This window comes from Myotis daubentonii, chromosome 4 (assembly GCF_963259705.1).
Source record: "Myotis daubentonii chromosome 4, mMyoDau2.1, whole genome shotgun sequence".
NCBI lineage: Eukaryota > Metazoa > Chordata > Mammalia > Chiroptera > Vespertilionidae > Myotis > Myotis daubentonii.
Window position 1 is genome coordinate 104,508,034 of NC_081843.1, and position 18,438 is coordinate 104,526,471.

General features: G+C 40.8%; 1 protein-coding gene across 3 annotated transcripts in view; it reads left to right on the forward strand.

Moving 5' to 3' along the window:
* The window catches only part of SEMA5A (semaphorin 5A), a 397,867-nt gene that overhangs the window by 100,723 nt on the left and 278,706 nt on the right, over nt 1-18,438 (forward strand). For 2 of the 3 annotated variants that reach the window (XM_059694805.1, XM_059694804.1), the window contains exon 2: nt 1,421-1,515. The exons of the other annotated variant lie outside the window; for it this stretch is intronic. The gene's annotated coding sequence lies outside the window, so the exon portion shown is untranslated. The remainder of the gene's footprint in view (nt 1-1,420; nt 1,516-18,438) is intronic. 3 annotated transcript variants of the gene reach the window in all.

Sequence of the window (18,438 nt, forward strand, 5' to 3'; positions counted from 1 at the left end):
TTCCTGGGCTGAGGATGCCTCCTTACCTTGGGGAGAGCTCCCTCACTCCTCTTTTGGCCTCAAGGATTCGCATCTGTGCCTTCTCCTTTCCAAAGGATGATGTCACGAACTTTTAAAGATTCTGCTGGGACCACATAGGGATTCGGGATTCTGCTGTGTGTCGGGGCACCTGGCCTGCGGGCGCCTTCTTGTGCAATCTGAATGAGTTGCTTTGGCTCACCCCATCACTTCCTATGAATTAACCAAAGGCACCTCTCGGAGAGATGATGTTACCTAGTCACTGCCCTCTGACCTCTGAACCTGGAGACTTCAAAATTGCTCTTTAGCAGATACAAAATTTTACAAATTTCCAGATGCTGTAATTCAGTTTATTTTCTGCAGGCAGATGGCTTTTTAGATAATTACTGAAGGAGACGGTGTGGGAATTATTGCATAGAGGAATAGCCAGAATGTTCCAGAATATTCTGGGAAGTTCTTTTCTTGCCATCATTCTCAGCTGCTGCCTAAGTGAGTGTGTGATGGGATAGGCAACATCAGTGTGTTCCAGGTTTATGGCAGCCAGAAGCTGCAGAGCGTGGAGAGCAGGAAGAAACTGTGTGAAGGAGGACAATAGAAAAAGCATGAGCCCTGAGTGCAGAAGTGCAGTATTTGAAGTCCCAGGCGTCCTTAAGGAACAAGCGCACATTTCCTTTATGAATAAGAAGTGGGAAGTAACCTATTTGCTGGACCAGGGGTTCTAGGGGGGCTGGTGTTTTGTGGTAGACTTTCTGTCACATTACAACATCAAGTTTGTAGGATTTTTGTATGTTAAATTGGATGGGGAGATTGGATGGCTTGGCTTGGTTTTAGTAAAGTGAATCATTTTTATGCTTTATAATTTTTTCCTATAAAGTCTCATATTGTGAACCAAATAAGTCAACATAAAAATAAAAATACAAACTCAGATTTTTGATATTAGTTTATTCTTAAACTGCTGCCTTTAATCAACTATTTTAAAAATGTATTACTTAAGGTACTGTGTTAAAAAAAGAAAGCATGAAAGAGTCATCCTGCGATGGGTAAATTCACACAACCAATCTGACTGACCTTCAAACTGCTTAAAGTAATTCAAATGGGTTTGAGATGATGGCCCTTTCCATTGTTCCTGAAATTTGTTTTCATATGTTAACAGCATCTGAATTTTTATTTCTCCTTTTCTGAAAAGAGAAATCCATAGGTGCATGGATATGAATTAAGCCAGGACTGTCCTATTTGTCATTTTTAAGCTATCCTGTGTCACTATTTTAAGTCTCACGTTGCTAAAGCAGCTTCATCTGGTTGTGCATGGCACTAATGGAACGTTCTAGAATTGATACACAATGACTACAACATCTTTTAAACTGGGTAGACAGGATCATTTTTTTCTCTTCTTTTTTTGCAGTGTTGGAGTGTGAGAGTTGAGCTCCAGTGAGCAGATGGCTGTGGATCCTTAGTGTGATACATGATCCAAGAAACACTCCAGCCTTTTCCTCCTTGGTAAGTCAGACATCTAGGTGGGAAATGAAGGAACCAACAGTTTTATAGGTTCAGATACTGTGACAGCTGACGAGCTTCACTTAACTCTGCTGTTAAAAATGGCAGTGAATGGGCAAGCTTTCAGAGAGACAAGTCTCTTTATGGCAAAACTATTTTGGGCCAACCCCTCAGCCAGGAAACCCAAAGCCCTGACTGGGTGCCATTGACACAGCATCCTCTGGCCCACCATGTGCTTGTCTACCTGGTTTCAGTTTTATTTTGCACCCCTAAACATACTGCTACTTATATATATACTAGAGACCTGGTGCACAAAAATTTGTGCACTAAGGGGGAAGGGGGGGGTCCCTCAGCCCGGCCTGTGCCCTCTCGCAGTCTGGGACCCCTCAGGAGATAACGACCTGCTGGCTTAGGCCTGCTCCCGGGTGGCAGAGGGCAGGCCCAATCCCTAGGTGCAGCCCCTGGTTGGGCTCAGAGCAGGGCCAATTGGGGAGTTGGGGCGCCGCCCCTGTCATGCACAGAGCAGGGCAGATTGGGAGGTTGTGATGCCACCCTCAGTCACGCTCAGGGTAGGGCCAATTGGGGGGTTGGGACACTGTCCCCTGTCACACTCAAGGCAGGGTCGATGGGGAGGTTGCGGCGCCACCCCCTGTCACGCACAGAGCAGGACCAATCAGGGGGTTGGGGCACCACCCTCTATCACCCACAGAGCAGGGCCGATCAGGGGGTTGGGGCGCCGCCACTCTCACACTCAGGCAGGGCCGATGGGGAGGTTATGGCTCTACCCTGTCACACACAGAGCAGGGCCCATGGGGGGGGGGGGGTTGGGGAGCTACCCCCTATCAGGCACAGAGCAGGGCTGCTCAGGGGGTTGGGGCCCCACCCCCTGTCACACACAGAGCCGCAGGGCGATCTGGGGGTTTGGGCGCTGCCCCCTGTCACGCTGATCCCGGTGCCGGGAGGCATATTACCCTTTTACTATATAGGGTAGAGGCCTGGTGCATGGGTGGTGCCGGCTGGTTTTCCCTGAAGGGTGTCCAGGATCAGGGTGGGGGTCCCCACTGGGGTGCCTGGCCAGTCTGGGTGAGGGGCTGAGGGCTGTTTTCAGGCTGGGAGTGACTGAAGTTCCCAACCGCTCCTTTTTTTCTTTTTTTTTTTTCTTCTGGGCCAGCTTTACCTTGAGGCTTGGCTCCAGCTCTTAGGCCTCTGTGCTGAAAGTAGGTTTCTGGCCTTTGCTTACAATGTTGCGAATCTGCTGGCTGAAGTCCAGCGGTATTTGTTACAATGTTTCTTAAACTGCCCACTCAGAGGCCTGCAGCCGCAGGCGGGGAACGTTGGTTTCCTCCAACGATCCTCTGTCACTGAAGCAACCAAGCCTCAAGTTAGTTTCAAGCTTCCTGGCTGCTGGCCGCCATCTTGGCTGACAGTTAATTTGCATATCTCACTGATTAGCCAATGAAAAGGGTAGCGGTCGTACGCCAATTACCATGTTTCTCTTTTATTAGTGTAGATATACTAGAGGCTCAGTACACAAGGTTCTGCACTGGGGGGCTGCAGGGACCCCTCAGCCTGGCCTGCGCCCTCTCATAGTCCGGGACCCCTCAGCAGACATCCTTAGCATTGCTGCGGAGGCATGAGAGGCTCCCACCACCACTGCTGTGCTCGCCAGCCATGAGCCCTGTGGGAGCTCACTGACCACCTGGGGGCAGCTCCTGAGTTGAGCGTCTGCCCCCTGGTGGTCAGTGCGCGCCATAGCGACTGGTCGTTCTGCCATTTGTTGATTTGCATTTTACCCTTTTATTATATAGGAAGGAGGAAGGATTAGGACAAACATGCAATTATTTGGGGTTACCTGGTAATTATGTTGCACAAAAGTGTTCTGGTATCAAATCTCCCTCTCTTATTATAAGCAAAAGCAGATGTTTATAAGAGTCAAGTTGAAAAGGATTGGCATACTTAAATCATGGGATAAGATGGGGATACCCTTTGCCACATACATCAAATAATGTGATTTTTAAAAAACTTTTTCTTAAAAGGGTACACTGACACTTTAAGGCCTATTTGATAGGTTTTAATCTAAAAAAATTGGCAAAGAAAAACCACTTAATTTGTGTTTATTTAAAGAGTTTACGCGGGGAACTACTCTGTTTGTTGTTCATTCGCTCATTCATTCATAGAAGTAAATCATTGTAGCAAGCCCATGAGGCAAATCTAGCAGAACTTTTGGAGATCTTTTTCAAGAACCACTGGTTCCTATGTACTTCCATGAGTGATGGCAATGTTTCCTTCACTTTAATGGCAATGATATAAAAAATAAAATTATGGTTATAAAAGTGATGAAAAACTATATGTGGTACCTAATTAACTGGAAAAAAGAAATTGCACAATAATATTTAATATAACCCTATTAATCTTCAAAATATACAAACACAAATGTGCAAACAAATAATCTCTACCCACAAGTCATGTGTGTTATAAAGTCTACGAGAACATTTATCAATATATACCAAATTGTAAATAGATTATCACTGCAATTGAGGATGTTGGCACTTTATGAGCCTTATCTTCATTATTTAAAATTTTCAATGTTAAAGTTTGCAACCTGAAAGAAAAATGAATTAAAATAGTGAATGCTCATTATAGAAAATATAGGGTGGAGCAAAAGTAGGCTTACAGTTGTAAGTATGTGAAATGGAGTTTATTCTGGTATTATTATTTATTAATTATTACAATATTTTTCATACAAACAATGGTAATTCTAACTTTTGCCTCACCCTGTATGTACAAGAAGGGCACAATTCCCCCATAATCCCTTAGCTAAAGACAAAGGCCTTTGCCCACATCTTTGGCATGTGCCATGGTTGGTCATCAAACAGGACAGCACCCAACCTAGTCACACCGTCCTAGGCTATAGTATGTTTTTGATTAGTAATTCATAGATTTGAATTAGTACTGGGCATAAAATTTTATATACTGCTCTTACACTTGTTATAACATATACTTGTATATTATAAACATATATGTTGATGCTATATCATATAATTGAAGATTGTTAATGACCCTCATTTAATGCATCATACTAGTCTATCATGTAAAGGAACTATAATGTAATTCACTGTCTTTTGGGGGTAGATATATATGTTATTTCCAGTTAAGAAAAATAATAGATGATGCTGAAACAATCATGAGAAGCACGTACCTCTTCCACTTGTTTCCAATACTGCTTTCTAGCTTTTTGTAGGTCACACTATCTCCTGCCTTGTGAAAAGCAGAAATTTGGTGTATGAAAATATCGATTTCTATCAACAATAGCAGCTGCTACTGTAAAGCTTTCTTTTAGTTGAAGGTTAATTCATTATGTTACAATAGCTGTAGCTGACTTATAATTTCAAAACCAAGGAGTTTTAATGAGACTGCTAATTGGCTTTGGAAAGTGTTGTAGATATTTATATTTTACCAATAATATGCCAGAGAGTTTGCTTTGCTGAAACATCACTGAGTATCATCATTGACTGTTTAGTCAATTTGTTAGTTTTTCTTCCTTTTTATATGTGTCATTGCTTACTCATTATATTATTTGGTTGGTTTCATTTTTTTAAATATGTATTTATTGATTTCAGAGAGAAGATGGGAGAGGGAGAGAGGGATAGAAACATCAATGATGAGAGAGAATCATTGATCTGCTGCCTCCTGCATGCCCCCAGTCTGCAGCTAGGACATGTGCCCTGACTAGGAATCAAACCTTGACCTCCTGGTTCATGGGTTGACGCTCAACCACTGAGCCATAGCCATACCTGCTGGTGATTATTAGCCATTACTGAGAGAGAGAGAGAGAGAGAGAGAGAGAGAGAGAGAGAGAGAGAGAGGATGTGAGAGAATTGTTTGTTTTTATCTTATGCTTTCTGCGCTACTGAGATTCAGAATTTTTATTACAGATTTTAACAGTCTTTAAGAATATTAATTCTTTGTTGTATTTTTCTCCACTTCATTTGCTTAACTTTATCTTCTTAAATTTAAAGTTTATTGTAGTGTTGCCTAATTTTTGCTTTATAATTATATCAACCAGTTCTTAGAAAAATAATAATTTTTTAAAACTTTCTTCTAATCTTATCAATATATTCAATGCTTTAATTCAGGAAAACAGTTCAGTTAGCTTTATAAAAATAGATACTTACTTTTGTGATTTTTCTCACAGCTTTATTCTGCCTCTGTTCTTCCTCACTGATAAAAATCAATCCTAAGTTTTAATTTAATGAGGATAGTCAAACAATTAAACTATTTGCATGGATGAAAGATCTCAGTTGCACATTGCTTCATTCTACAAATAGAGACCATGTTTAGAGCCAGACAACTGAAAATTTTTTCCATTCTTTTATTTATTTCTCTTTTGGTTAGGGAAAGAGAAAGGTTAACCTATATTTTGAGATGTTCTACAGCCTTTACCTATATTTTTAACAACTACCTTTATATATAACTTTTTAATAAGAGAACATTTATTTAGAAAGTCAGAGGGGTAGAGTCATAGAAGAAAATCAGCTTAGGAAATAAGTTACAGAGGCAAAAGAAGGGCCCTTGGAGTTTATAGGAAAGAGAGAGAGGCAAGGAAAACTCACCTGGGAGGAAAGTGGTGGGGAAAGGTGTGGTTGTGCTCCTAAGAGAGAGCCACCTTGTATATGTTATTTAATAGTATTTACCTGTTATGTTGACTGTTAACAAGTCATTGTCACAGTGCTTTTCCTGTCATTTTATTTTTGTCCCTAATGTTTGGTGTTGTTTGCTTTAAATTTTATGTGGTGTTATGTCCCCAAGACCAAGGCAATACTGGTCAACTATACCAGTGATGTGTAGGTTGATGTCCTTACTTGTTGAGTTGAGAGCACTTGCTTAGAATATTAATTGGTTATGGTGTTTCTGCAGTAACTGTTCACAGTTTATAAGTTCCAAGAGATAGAGAATTAGCTAGATTTCTCTTTCTGGGCTTGGACAGATTGAGCCACAACTCAGTTCTCCATCTATACTTTTCTTGGTTTTCTAGATTCATTGGCTGTAAAACAAGGAAAGTGAAAGGATATCATTTGATACTAGGAAAAGGCAGTGAGAAACCAGACTGAGTTTCTGGAGACAGAATCCACATGTGAAAAGAATGTGCTTACTGATTTATTGGTGTTTTAGTTGGTAACATTGCTGATAGGAATTTCATTTTGTGGTATTTGCTGTTCATTTCTATGAATATTATTGATATGGATACATCACTTGCTTAAACATGCTGTGTGGTTGTACTGTGAGATAAAGATTTAGCCTGTCATTCTTAATGTTGTCAGAAATACTGAAGCTATGGACTCCACTTCTTGTTCCTGCCCTATTGTCTAGTCAGCCAGATGGAAAATCTCCGTGAGATGATCTGAGTTGTGGTGTCACATGCATTTCGCTTTTCATGAGCCAAGTTCACTGACAGGAGGATCGTCTGCTCCTATTATCTACATTGGGATGCACTGGAATTCCCATTCTAGGAAGGAATTGCTCTCCTTCCTTCTTTCTCTTTGGTATGGGATTTTGGCTCCCCCAACCCCCATTTCTTTTAGTGAATGTCTGCAAAGTATGTTATTATCCTGAAGGTTGTTGGCCCTATGAACACTATAAATATTTGTAAATCACAGATGTATGGGCAAGTTCAGAATCCATTTTCTTTTCTTCTCTTTGTGAAGTTAGGCTGGAAATGGCATATACGTATGTCTGTTTATTGTCAGACACCCATTAGAGGGGCCGCTGTGTGTGGGGTTAATTACTTGGAATTGAAGATTTACGTGTGCACCAGAGGAAATTGCCCCCTCGATTAAACTGTGCATAACATCTTTTTTTGGCAGAACTTTCTGAAGGACAGAAATGACCTTGTGTTTGGATTTGGAGTTTCAGGGGACTTGAGGTTTTCCTACATGTCTTCAGATCAGAGCATTGGAGAGGCTTTTATAGCTGCAGGGCTGCCAACCTAGGCAGTTCATGCTTCATCCACTGGGGCTTTCCTTGTGATTTTTGTGTGCGTTTGTGTCTCTTTTAATCTCACAGGCCACAAAGGGATCAGAGTCATTTTGTTTCATTTGCTTTTGCTTAAAGTTTGGATAGTCACCACTATTGGTTAAACACAAGCAGGAAAAGCAAAGGTTGGAAAGATGGTCAGGAGTTTCTGGGAAATAAATGCCACCATATTTTCATATAACCGTATCTAAAAATAGCCAACAGATCTTACATTTCCAACGTGGAGGAATTAGGTGGGTGTATCTAAGTTATTTATCATAGCTCAGACTTTTTTGCGCGGTGGTAGTAACTGCCCTGCTTCCAGCTCAGAGTCATACGTCTTTTGTGAATGCTTCCTCTTCCATAGCAAACCACCTCCTTGCTACAGTGATGGCTTGAAGATGAGGCACCTGCCCAAGTTGGCCAATTACACATCGCATTTGGCTAGCCTGACTAATTTCAGTTGAGGCTACAACTCCAGCTTGGACACCAATATCTCATTCTTAAACAATCCTCCTTCATCCCCACATCATCATCATTTGTTAGTTTCCTTTCTATACTGGATATTTCCAATAGGAAGGCAAACATCCACTATCTTAATAAGATGACCTGTTGACCCTAATTTTCTCTCCATCTATGGCCCATTTCTCTCCTCATCACAGAAAGACTCCATAACAGTGCGTGTTTATATTTGTTATCCTTAATTTCTGCGTTTCCTTTTTCTCTTGAACCCACTTTGACTGCTAGTCTTTCTGTCAGTACTGCCTTGTGAGGTCACAGTCACCACCATGTTGGTAAATCCAGTGGTTGAAGCTCAGTCCCCATTGCACTTGACAGTCATAGTTGGCAGCTTTGGTATAGTACAGTGGATCCCCCCACCTCCTTTGACACTTTCTCCATCTGGTTTCAGGACACCACATTTCTTTTCCCACCATTATCACTATTTGTATAATTTCTGCCCTCCCCCCAACATAGTCTCCATGACAGCAGGCATTTTTGCCTCTTTTGATCACTGTAGCATCTCCAGGCATAGAGAAAGGCCTAAGGCACCAAAAGCTGTCAATAATTATTTGTTTTATGGAAGGATTTGTGGAACATTGATGGATGGATGGGTCTTTGAGGATTTTTCAAAATCAGTGACAAAACTTTATTTCTCATTTGGACACAGAACTGGAGGATAATGAGATTGTCTCCTGGAGGAAGGAATAGGATTATTCCCATCTACCCCCCAATCAGAGTTTAGTGTATTTGGCATGATTTTTCCTATATTGTCCAATGGGAGAATAATTGCTTGTTCACCAATTCTCAGCTCACATGTCACCTTCTCTATGGACTTGTCTCTTCCCTCTCAATGACCAGGCCAGTTAAGTTGCACCTTGTCTGTGTCTCCACACTCCCATGCATGTTTCTTCAGGGGTGATTTACAGTTGGATTTCTTGTAGAATTTTTTGTGTACACATAGACTTTCCTCTTCATATAGTGACGTCCTTGACTTGATTGAATTCATCTTCCCACACTCTGACACACAACTAGTGCCTATACTTACGTGTTATTTTATGAAGTGGTTCCAACTGGAATTTTGTGAAATATAACTTCTTTACTGTCCCTTTATAGGAGATATAAATGTGCTCCTCTAGCCTTCTGATTGTGCTACATTTGATTTAAGATGTTTATTTCATTTTTTTTAGTAATTCAATAATTAGATTTGCTCTTGCTATCATAGACTGTCCCCATATTGTCCACCTGAGGCCACTCACTCTATGGCTTTCCTTAATAGCCTTTGTTGTTTTCCATATGAGTGAACATTATTCACAGTATTTCAAAAACAAGAGGGAGTGTAAGATCCTTCCACAATCTCTTTCTATGAGCTGATTGTCTATGAATTGTTCAGAGACCTGAAAAGGAAGGTAGGAGTAATCATATGTCATGTAGACCAAGACCTTGGGCCTCTCCCCTACACTGTAGGGTCAGATGTCAGCTCCTTCCTGGCATTTAACATTTCTTAAATTGAGCATTTGGACCTACTCTCAGTGTTATAGTTGAATTTGGCAGTATCATCTTCAAGGAGTACAGCATGACTGTCAGGGCTTGGAGCTGAGCCAAGCTCAGAATGTTGAAGTCATATTTCCTGTAAATTAGTTTTATGGTATATACATGTTCAATATTGATGTGTTTTTAAGGAGCAGGGAGCATGTTTCTGCATCAATTGAATAGATAGATAAATAGATATAGATTTCTAGACATAGATATCAATATAGACACAAATAGATATAGATATACAGATGTAGATATATAGATAGATATGTTTATAGACATAGATATATATGATTCTGACATAGACATAGGCATACATATAGATATAGATATAGACAGGATTATAATGGGGACTCATGGCAGTCACTAGGCAGACTTACTATTAATGAAATAAATGTCTAAAACAGTGTACTAAAGTCTAGCCTTGTGGCTTAATTATAAATTTCTGGTAAATTAACTGCTAGCTGCTGAAGGATCCACTGAATAGGGGAAGATCTGATCTTTGCAGCATCTTTAAAGTAAACAGTCTTTCACTAACTTGGTGCTACAAGCACATGTGAGCTTGCATTAATGCATGCATACCAGATTCTCTCTCTCTCTCTTCTCTCTCTCTCTCTCTCTCTCTCTCTCTCTCTCTCTCTCTCTCTCTCTCACACACACACACACACACACACACACACACACACACACGTTTTTCATCAAGCAGTATGGTTAGCCATTTTTCTTCTTTCTTTTTGGTTTTGTTTTGTTAATCCTCACCTGAGGATAGTTTTCTCCATTGATTTTTTAGAGAGAGTGTAAGGGAGGGGGAGAGATAGAGAGAAACATCAATGTGAGAGAGATACATTGATTGGTGGCCTCCAAGACTGGGGGATTGAGCCTTGAGCTGACAACTGAAGTATGTGTCCTTGACCAGAATCGAACCCATTACCCTTCAGTCCTCAGGCCGATGCTCTCCACTGGCAAACTGGCTAGTGCTCAGCCACTTTTCTTTTCAGCCAACACTGAACACATACCTGTGTTGTGTTGACACCTGTGTTCATGGCTGTGAGCAGCAGGTAGGGGGCATCCACAGGGCATACAATAGGAGCCAAAGTAGCAGGATCATCCTCAGTGAGGCATGCACAAGATCACACATTCCCAGATTAGAGCTCATTCGAAAATACCATCACTGAACCAAGCATCTTTTTAGTAGGTAGGTCTAATTCTTTCTCTCAAGTAACTATAGCTATAGCTTTTCTCTTTTTTTTTTTTTTCTGGAATTCTTAACTTCTTCCTAACTCAGTTTGATCATAGTTTTATGCTAACTTTATCATTCCACTGTCATATTTTCTATGGAGCACATTACATTTCTTTTCATAACTTTCTATTTAATTTATTGTGTTATGGTTTTCTAAGGTTGTTTTATAACCCAAGTATAAAAAGGGTCTGTATGCTAATTGGAGGGGGGATTGAGGGGAAGGGGGACACCTATAATACTGTCAACAATAAAAGTAAATACATTAACTAATTAAAAAAACAGTCTGTGTAAAGGTCTTGAAGTTTCTTAAATTGAGCATTTGGAATGTCACAATAATAGCAATAATTAAAAAGTAAGTTATGATGGTCTAATGTTGTTTTGTGTTTTTCTAACCTTGACTTATTTTCTCGTCAAGTTCTGTCTTAATGGAAGAACATTTACAAAGCAACTGTGGTTTTCTTAAGCAAATCCTCAATGGCCAGATACACTTACAACTAATATTTCTAACCACAGTTGCATGGTTTGTGAAGACTATTGATTTGGATTCACTTCTTATTTTTTTTTAACCCAGGCCAATTCCCCAAGTGTGGACAGCATGGAGTGTAAATCTTACTGAGTTGCCTCCACCTGCAGTAGTCATCCTTGTTTGGATCTGAAAGAGATCTCGTAGAAATTTTAATGCCCTTGCATGTAGCAGTGACAATAGAAATTTAATAATGATTCTCTAAGATTTTACAATATAAAACATTTTATAAACCACTGATAGTAGCCTAGTAATACTTTATAATAAAGGCTCAAATGATTTGGGTACTTCCTGCATCCCAGGCATTGGTATAATTGCTTCACTCCTATCATTTTATCTTCTCAACACCATATAAAGCAAGTTTTAATCTTATTCCCAGTTTAGAGATGCGTATACTGAGGAAAGGTTAAGAAACTTGCCAGCGTGACTCAGAGGTGAACTGGGTGGCCAAGCCCAGTGGATAATATATTATCCAGTATGTGTTTCAGCCTCCCTTTTTTATAAAGCTCACCAAGGGAGCCCCTATGGTGGAATATTATTGAAAAGAATGATAAAGCAATAGAACCCACCTATTTAGATGTTATTGCAAAATAATGCAGCTATAGGTTTCTGCAAATAGTGTCTTGGTTTTATTTACTGAGCTAGCAGATATTCTGAGGGTTGGAACCCACACTCACTGTGTAATTTCCTTGCCCAAAACACATGATTGGTGGGTTCATCTCAACAAAAATTCCTCATAGACAAGCATCTGTGTAAACAAATGGTGCCTCTGCAGCATCTCTTCCTGTACATGGGGTCACCAGGGACTAGCGGGCATCCCAGTTAATGTCCTATTGGGAACTGTGTTTCTATTATTGACATAACACACTGACCACTTTTCTTGAAAATTGCAAAGAATGTGACATGGATTAATAACCTGTAGCTCCTACTTCCTTTAAATATTTACTGAACACCTAAAGTTTGTGAGGTTTTTAGGCATTGGCAATCTATTGGCAAACAAGACAGGCTCCCACTTCCCAGGGAGCGCGTATTTTAGTTGGGAAAGTCAGAACGTAATAATTTTGTCACAATACGTAAGAAAAGTAGCATGTAGAGGTAAGTGCTAAATGGTAAGCGGTAAGAGATTCAGAGAGGTCATGTGATAGAGCATGAATAGGGTCAACTTTGGATTGGCCTGTGTGTGGTGGGCCAAGGGGAGAGCGATGTGAACTGAGACCACAGTGGTAGGCAAGCATTACGTTGTGTAGGGCTTTGTAAGGCAGGACTCAAAATATGGACGTTAATCCTGGGTGTTGGGAAGCCTTAGGAGAAGCACTGGGGGAACAGGATTGGTTTGCATTTTTAAATTGTCACTCCAGTTGTCAAGGTTACCAGTGAGGAAATGGATTTTGGGGTAGTAAGAAGGGAAGCAGGAAGGTCAATCAGGATTTCTTTACAGGTGACTGGACAAGGCATGATGTTGGCACAGACTAGGGTGTTGTTGCTGGAGATGGAGAAAACTCGATGGACCACATACTGATACAGAAGTCCTGGGGAGATGCAGGTTTTGGAGGGGAAAGCCAGAATTCTAGGGCCATGTCAACTTTGAGTTGACAGTTTTCATTTCTCACCCAATTGGAGATAGTAGACAGTTATATATGTGAGTCTGGACTGTTTGAGAATGATTGGAACCAGAGGGCGATTTTTGACTGTGGGGAGGAAAAGCATACCTCAGACAGAACTGTGGGTGTGGGAATGTTGAAAGAGGGTGTTGAGGAAGTCTTCATAATATTTTACTTGATATAACAGTGCTTTGATACTTCAGAAGTGATCTTAAAAGTGTCAAGAAGTCCCAGAGGTAATCCTCCCCTTGAGAGATTTCATTCAACATCTTAGCAGCAAAATTCCCTATGTTTGTAACATAACATGCCATTCTGGTTATAAGGAACAAGGTCAGATTCTTCCAATGAAGTGTGTGAGGGGAGCCCTTTGTAGCCTTTATTTTGCTCGTTTCTTCCCCTCAGTAGTTCAGTCTTCTATTGTTCTCCAAAGCAGGCTCTTTAATTGAGTCTTGGGAGGCACTAGGCAGGGCAAGACAAGTTTTCCTTGTTACCAAAATGCTACTTTATGACATTAAAATTTGCCCCACTGTTTTCTCATCCTGCTCTGTGCTCTTTTAATTATTATAATTATATACTTTTTCAGGAACCTTGGACCAGTGACAGTTGAGTATTTGAGAGGCCTGCCGAATGTTTTTGCTAATGTATTTCACGTTCTCAGTGTCGGTTCTGGCAGCAGTCAGCGCACTTGTTGACTAAATGAATCTGTGAACATTTGCCATGTGCTGGGGAAGAGCCTCTGACACAGTGTTAATAACAATCCAGCAGACAGCGGTGCAGGCCGGAGAGCCACTCAATGTGTGATTCCCTGCAAGGGTTTTGGTTAACACCACTTGCATTGTTAACACCTTTTGTAGGAGAATCAAAGCTATGAAACGCAGGATGTCACCAGAGTTTTATCAGAGGCTTAGAACATTGATTTTCCATCAAAGAGAAATGCATTTGGCCTACTAATGTAAAGTCAAAGACTTACATTTCTCATGGTTAGTTAAAGTAAGATTTGGCACTGGCCTTTAAGATTTCCTGGGGCAGGTGCATTTTACTGTAAACCAGGCTATGGGACTGGATGTTGAGAAGTTATGGGTTTGACCATCCAGAATCCACAGAGAGATCTTTGTGAAGAGCACATGCATAATTAAAAACCATTTTTTTTCTTAAAAATTTTAATTGATTGATTTTTTTTAGAAAGAGAGAGAGAGAAACATCAATTTTTGTCCCACTTCTTATTGGTTTATTCTTGGATGTGCCCTGACCAGAGATCAAACCCACAACCTTGGCATATCAGGACAATGTTCTCACCAACTGATCTACTCAGCCATAATTTGTAAGGCACAGTGATTAGGCACTTGTTAAAAGAGATGAACTGAACTAAATAATAAGAATCTTTTCTAGTGGATCATTTCATTGGTCAAATGCCAATACAGAAACTAGTCTGTAAAAAATCTGAAAAGCCTCATTAAAAACACACACAACACTTTACTGAGATATGACTGACATATTTTATGTATAGCTCTGCATGCGTTTGGGGATAAGAAAATACCTATGAAACTATCAATGCCACCATTAAGGCCAAAAAATATACAATACCACCCAAATTTTCCTCTGCTTTTTATTATTATTACTAGAGGCCCGATGCACAAATCCATGCATGGGTGGGGTCCTTTGGCCTGGCTGTCAATCTGGGCCAATCTGGGTCAGCTGGCTGAGGGACTATGGGAGGTTGGCCTGCTGTGGGAGTTTGGTTGTGGGAGCGCACTGACCACCAGGGGGAAGTTCCTGGGCTGAGCTCCTGTGGTCAGTGTGCATCATAGCGACTGGTCAACCGGCCATTCGGTCACTTAGGCTTTTATATGTATAGATTATTACTATTAATATTTTAGTAAGAATATTTAACCTAAGATCTGATCTCTTAGCTTAAGTATAAAATACAATACTGTTATTCACTATGGGAGCTAAGGTGTATAGCAGATCAAATTTTTAAAATTTGTGTTAATTCTAGAGATTGAGAATCACCTCTCATCAATGCCATTTGGAGCAAGTCTATTAGGGTCAGAAGTCAACATTCAGCACCCTAAATCACAGTCAGCCTGAATTTTAATGTTTTATGATCTCCCCTTTCTGCTGGAGGTGGCGTTCAGATTTCAGGTAACACATGTAGTGCTGGTGTCTCTTTTGAAATGAATAAAGTGCAGTGCACTGAGGGCAGTAAAATATAAAGATGGGATTTGCCTCAACTGATGGGGCTTTTAATAATTGTTTGCAAATTGTCTGTGAGCCCTAAGGACATATCTCCTGTGATTATCATATGATTTGACAGTGGATCCATGCTTTCAGATGGGTCAGTGAGGTCAAAGGGGATTCCTGATGGACATGGGAATTGTTTATACTTTGGGAAAGCAGTTTAACAATCCTTATGAAAAATATGCAAACCCTTTCATGCAGTAGTACCACTTCTGGGCATATAAATTATTAAAACAAAAACACACATACATATATGGTATGTGTATTAGGTGTTTATAGTGGCATTGTTTTCACTGTCTCCCCCCTCCACAACACTCAAAAAACTACCTTGCATGTTGAATGTGTATCGATATCTTATAGATTATGTATCAATTAGAATATTAAAATGCCTAAAATATGATGCAGGCATTTAAAGATCAATTCATACCTGGCTACTGTGGAGAGATTTCCATACTATTCAGTGAGAAAAATAGATCCCATTTTATAAAGCAGAAAGACCCTTGTCCCCCGAGTCTGTATACACATGTTTGTACGTGATCCCATGGACATGGAGAAGGAACTAGAGGGGGGCCCACTAGAGTGGTAACAGCGCTTATGTGGGTAGGAGAAGCTGCTCCTAAGAAATGGCCCTGCTGTGGGTATTGAGCTGGCAAAAGTATGAAGATATGGTCATCAGAGAACCATGAACTTTGACCCTGTTGTTCTGGATATAGCAGAGTTCTGGTTATAAGTAGATGGTCAGAGAGCCTTTTCATTTCTTTAAAGGGCAAAAGTAACTCCTAGGAGTATCAGCTCTTCCCCAGCCCCCAACTTCATGTCAGGGGTTCTTTGTGACTGTCTTCTGATACCATTCATTCTCCTTTCAGATGTTCTGGTTTTAGAAATAAACATTTGCCAGGAGTAGATTAGAAATCCTAAATCTGCCCTTAGGTATGTGATGTAAGATATTAAACATTTCTCCTTCTCTCCAGCCCATGAGTAACCCTGGGCATGTCAAAAAATGCTTCCCCTGTTTTCCTTTCCTTTTCTATGTGTGCAAATACCATAATTCTTGTGTGTATTATGGGTAGAGACAGATACTATAATTAAGGTAAATTATAATGGTAAGTGCCTAACTTTTTATTCAAGAGATGTTGTCTAAACAGAAAGATTGCAGCTAATATAGCCCCTCAGTACCACTGTGTTAGCAAAGCTGCTGCTATTGCTTAAAAGGAGGAAGCTGGCTTGGCGGTCGGGGGAGAAACATAAATAACTTGCATGGTGACCTCACAGGAGTCAGTGACAAAGATGCGTTTCCATGAGTGTCGGAAATGACTCTCTGACCCATTGTTTGAAGAGCTCCAGTGCATTACCCGTCACATGTGCATGTGGACCTGCCCACAGCGCCCAGGAGAAGTGGAGGCTGGGCTGGGGATGAGACGCCTTCCGGCTATTTGAACAGCATCCAGAACCAATATGGTGGCCTAGGGCCCTGCAGGAACGCATCCCGAAGCCAGTATCCTAATAGGGCTTTGGGATGCACATTGGAAAGAGAAGTTGTTCTTAATTAGCCTTTCTGAGAACTTGATTTGTTTTTGCTAGTTGTGGGTTGACTTAGAGGAGCTTTTCCATTTCTTCTCATACCCTGATTCAGGAGGAAAATGAAATGCTCCCTGAAGAATAAACAGAAGTCACTGGGGTGTCATTGATATGCATTTCAGTGTACCATGCACTTGTGCATGCATGCAGGCCCCAGGAAGGAGAAGGAGCCTCCTCTTGTATCCCTGCCCTCAGGACCCTACCAGCATCAGGAGAGGTTGCCCAGGTACTCAGGAGACAGGGCCGCTAGCTAGGGAGTCTGCCTCCAGACTGTCATCACCTTGGCCCCGTTAATCGTCAGCTCAGAAATGCACTTCTTCTTCACTGAGTGTGACTGTGGAATGATTTGGCATCACCCATCCTGTGCCTCTGCCCTTTCTTCCTAAGGGAGGCATGTCACCTGGCCACGACATGTTCTAGTTGACCTTGACTTTGTCCTAAATAGCTAAGATGCTTGTTACTCACCTGAGCCCCTCTTGGCACTCACAGGTGTCTGGCACTTTCTACCCCATTACTTGTCCTCATCAATATCAGAAGCTTATGTACTGCACGTTTATGACTCTGGTGTATAAATGCATAGGTATCAGAGCTCCCATTCTTAAGGAGCTGATGTTTTAGTGTACCCTCAGTATCTGCATCTGCGGAAGGCAGTTGTCACCTCCCAAGGATAAAGAACACTCCTGTTGTGTGGCAGGAGTTGTGAGCAAATGGCAAATTGATTGCGATCATGGAAGGGCTCTGATAACTATATGCTAAAACCAAATGCTGCTGCTAATGAGTCCATGGAAAATGGAGTTTGTGCCCTTAATTTGCTCCTTCCTGCACATCAGAGATGTTATAGACTAATTGCTTGGACCCCAAAACTTTCTTTGTTGAATTTCTAACCCCCCAATGTGATGGGGTTAGGAAGTGGGACTTTTGGGAAGTGATGAGGTCATGAGGGTGAATCTCTCCTGAAAGGGAGAGACGTGCGAGAAGTATCTCCCCTCCTCTCCTCCCCTCTCCTCTTTGCCAGCTCTCCCCAGACATCAAATCTACTAGCACCTTTGACTTCCAAGCCTACAGAAATGTGAAAATAAATGTTTGTTGATTAAGCCACCGGGGCTATAGTAATTTGTTACAGCAGTCTACGCTAAGGCAGGAGGGATTTAATAAAGATTAAAGTGAAGTTATCAGTCAGAATGGCTGATAGGCAAGGGATGCTCGGATCTCAGGATCCATGATAATACAGATATGGTAGAGAAGTGAAGGAAATGTCTTGAGATAAGAGTGCAGTTATGGAATCAGGTATATTAAGCCTTCATTATCAGTTTTGTCCCCTTTGAAACTAAAAGAAGAGTCAGTTCCTACCTTGCAAGTTATAGGCAGTGCTGAAGAATAACTAGGATCAAATAATATGGGGCATTGAAGAAAAAAATGCACAAACTAGCATCCTATTTAAGGCTTAAATAATTGTAGGTTTGTGTCAGAAATTAAAAAAAATGTTTTAGCAAAGCAGATGATGCACATAAGTAGAAATGGTAAATATATTCTGCATGTTCAAGGCAGTGGGGTAGCATATTTAATTAGAAGTTGCAAATGATAATGTTAAAAAATACTCTGAAAAACAATTGTCTGTGAATTGTGTTCAACTGGTTTTATTTATTCTAGTGAAACTTCTTATGGGTAAAATGTCAAAGCAGTAGCATCTTAAAATAATA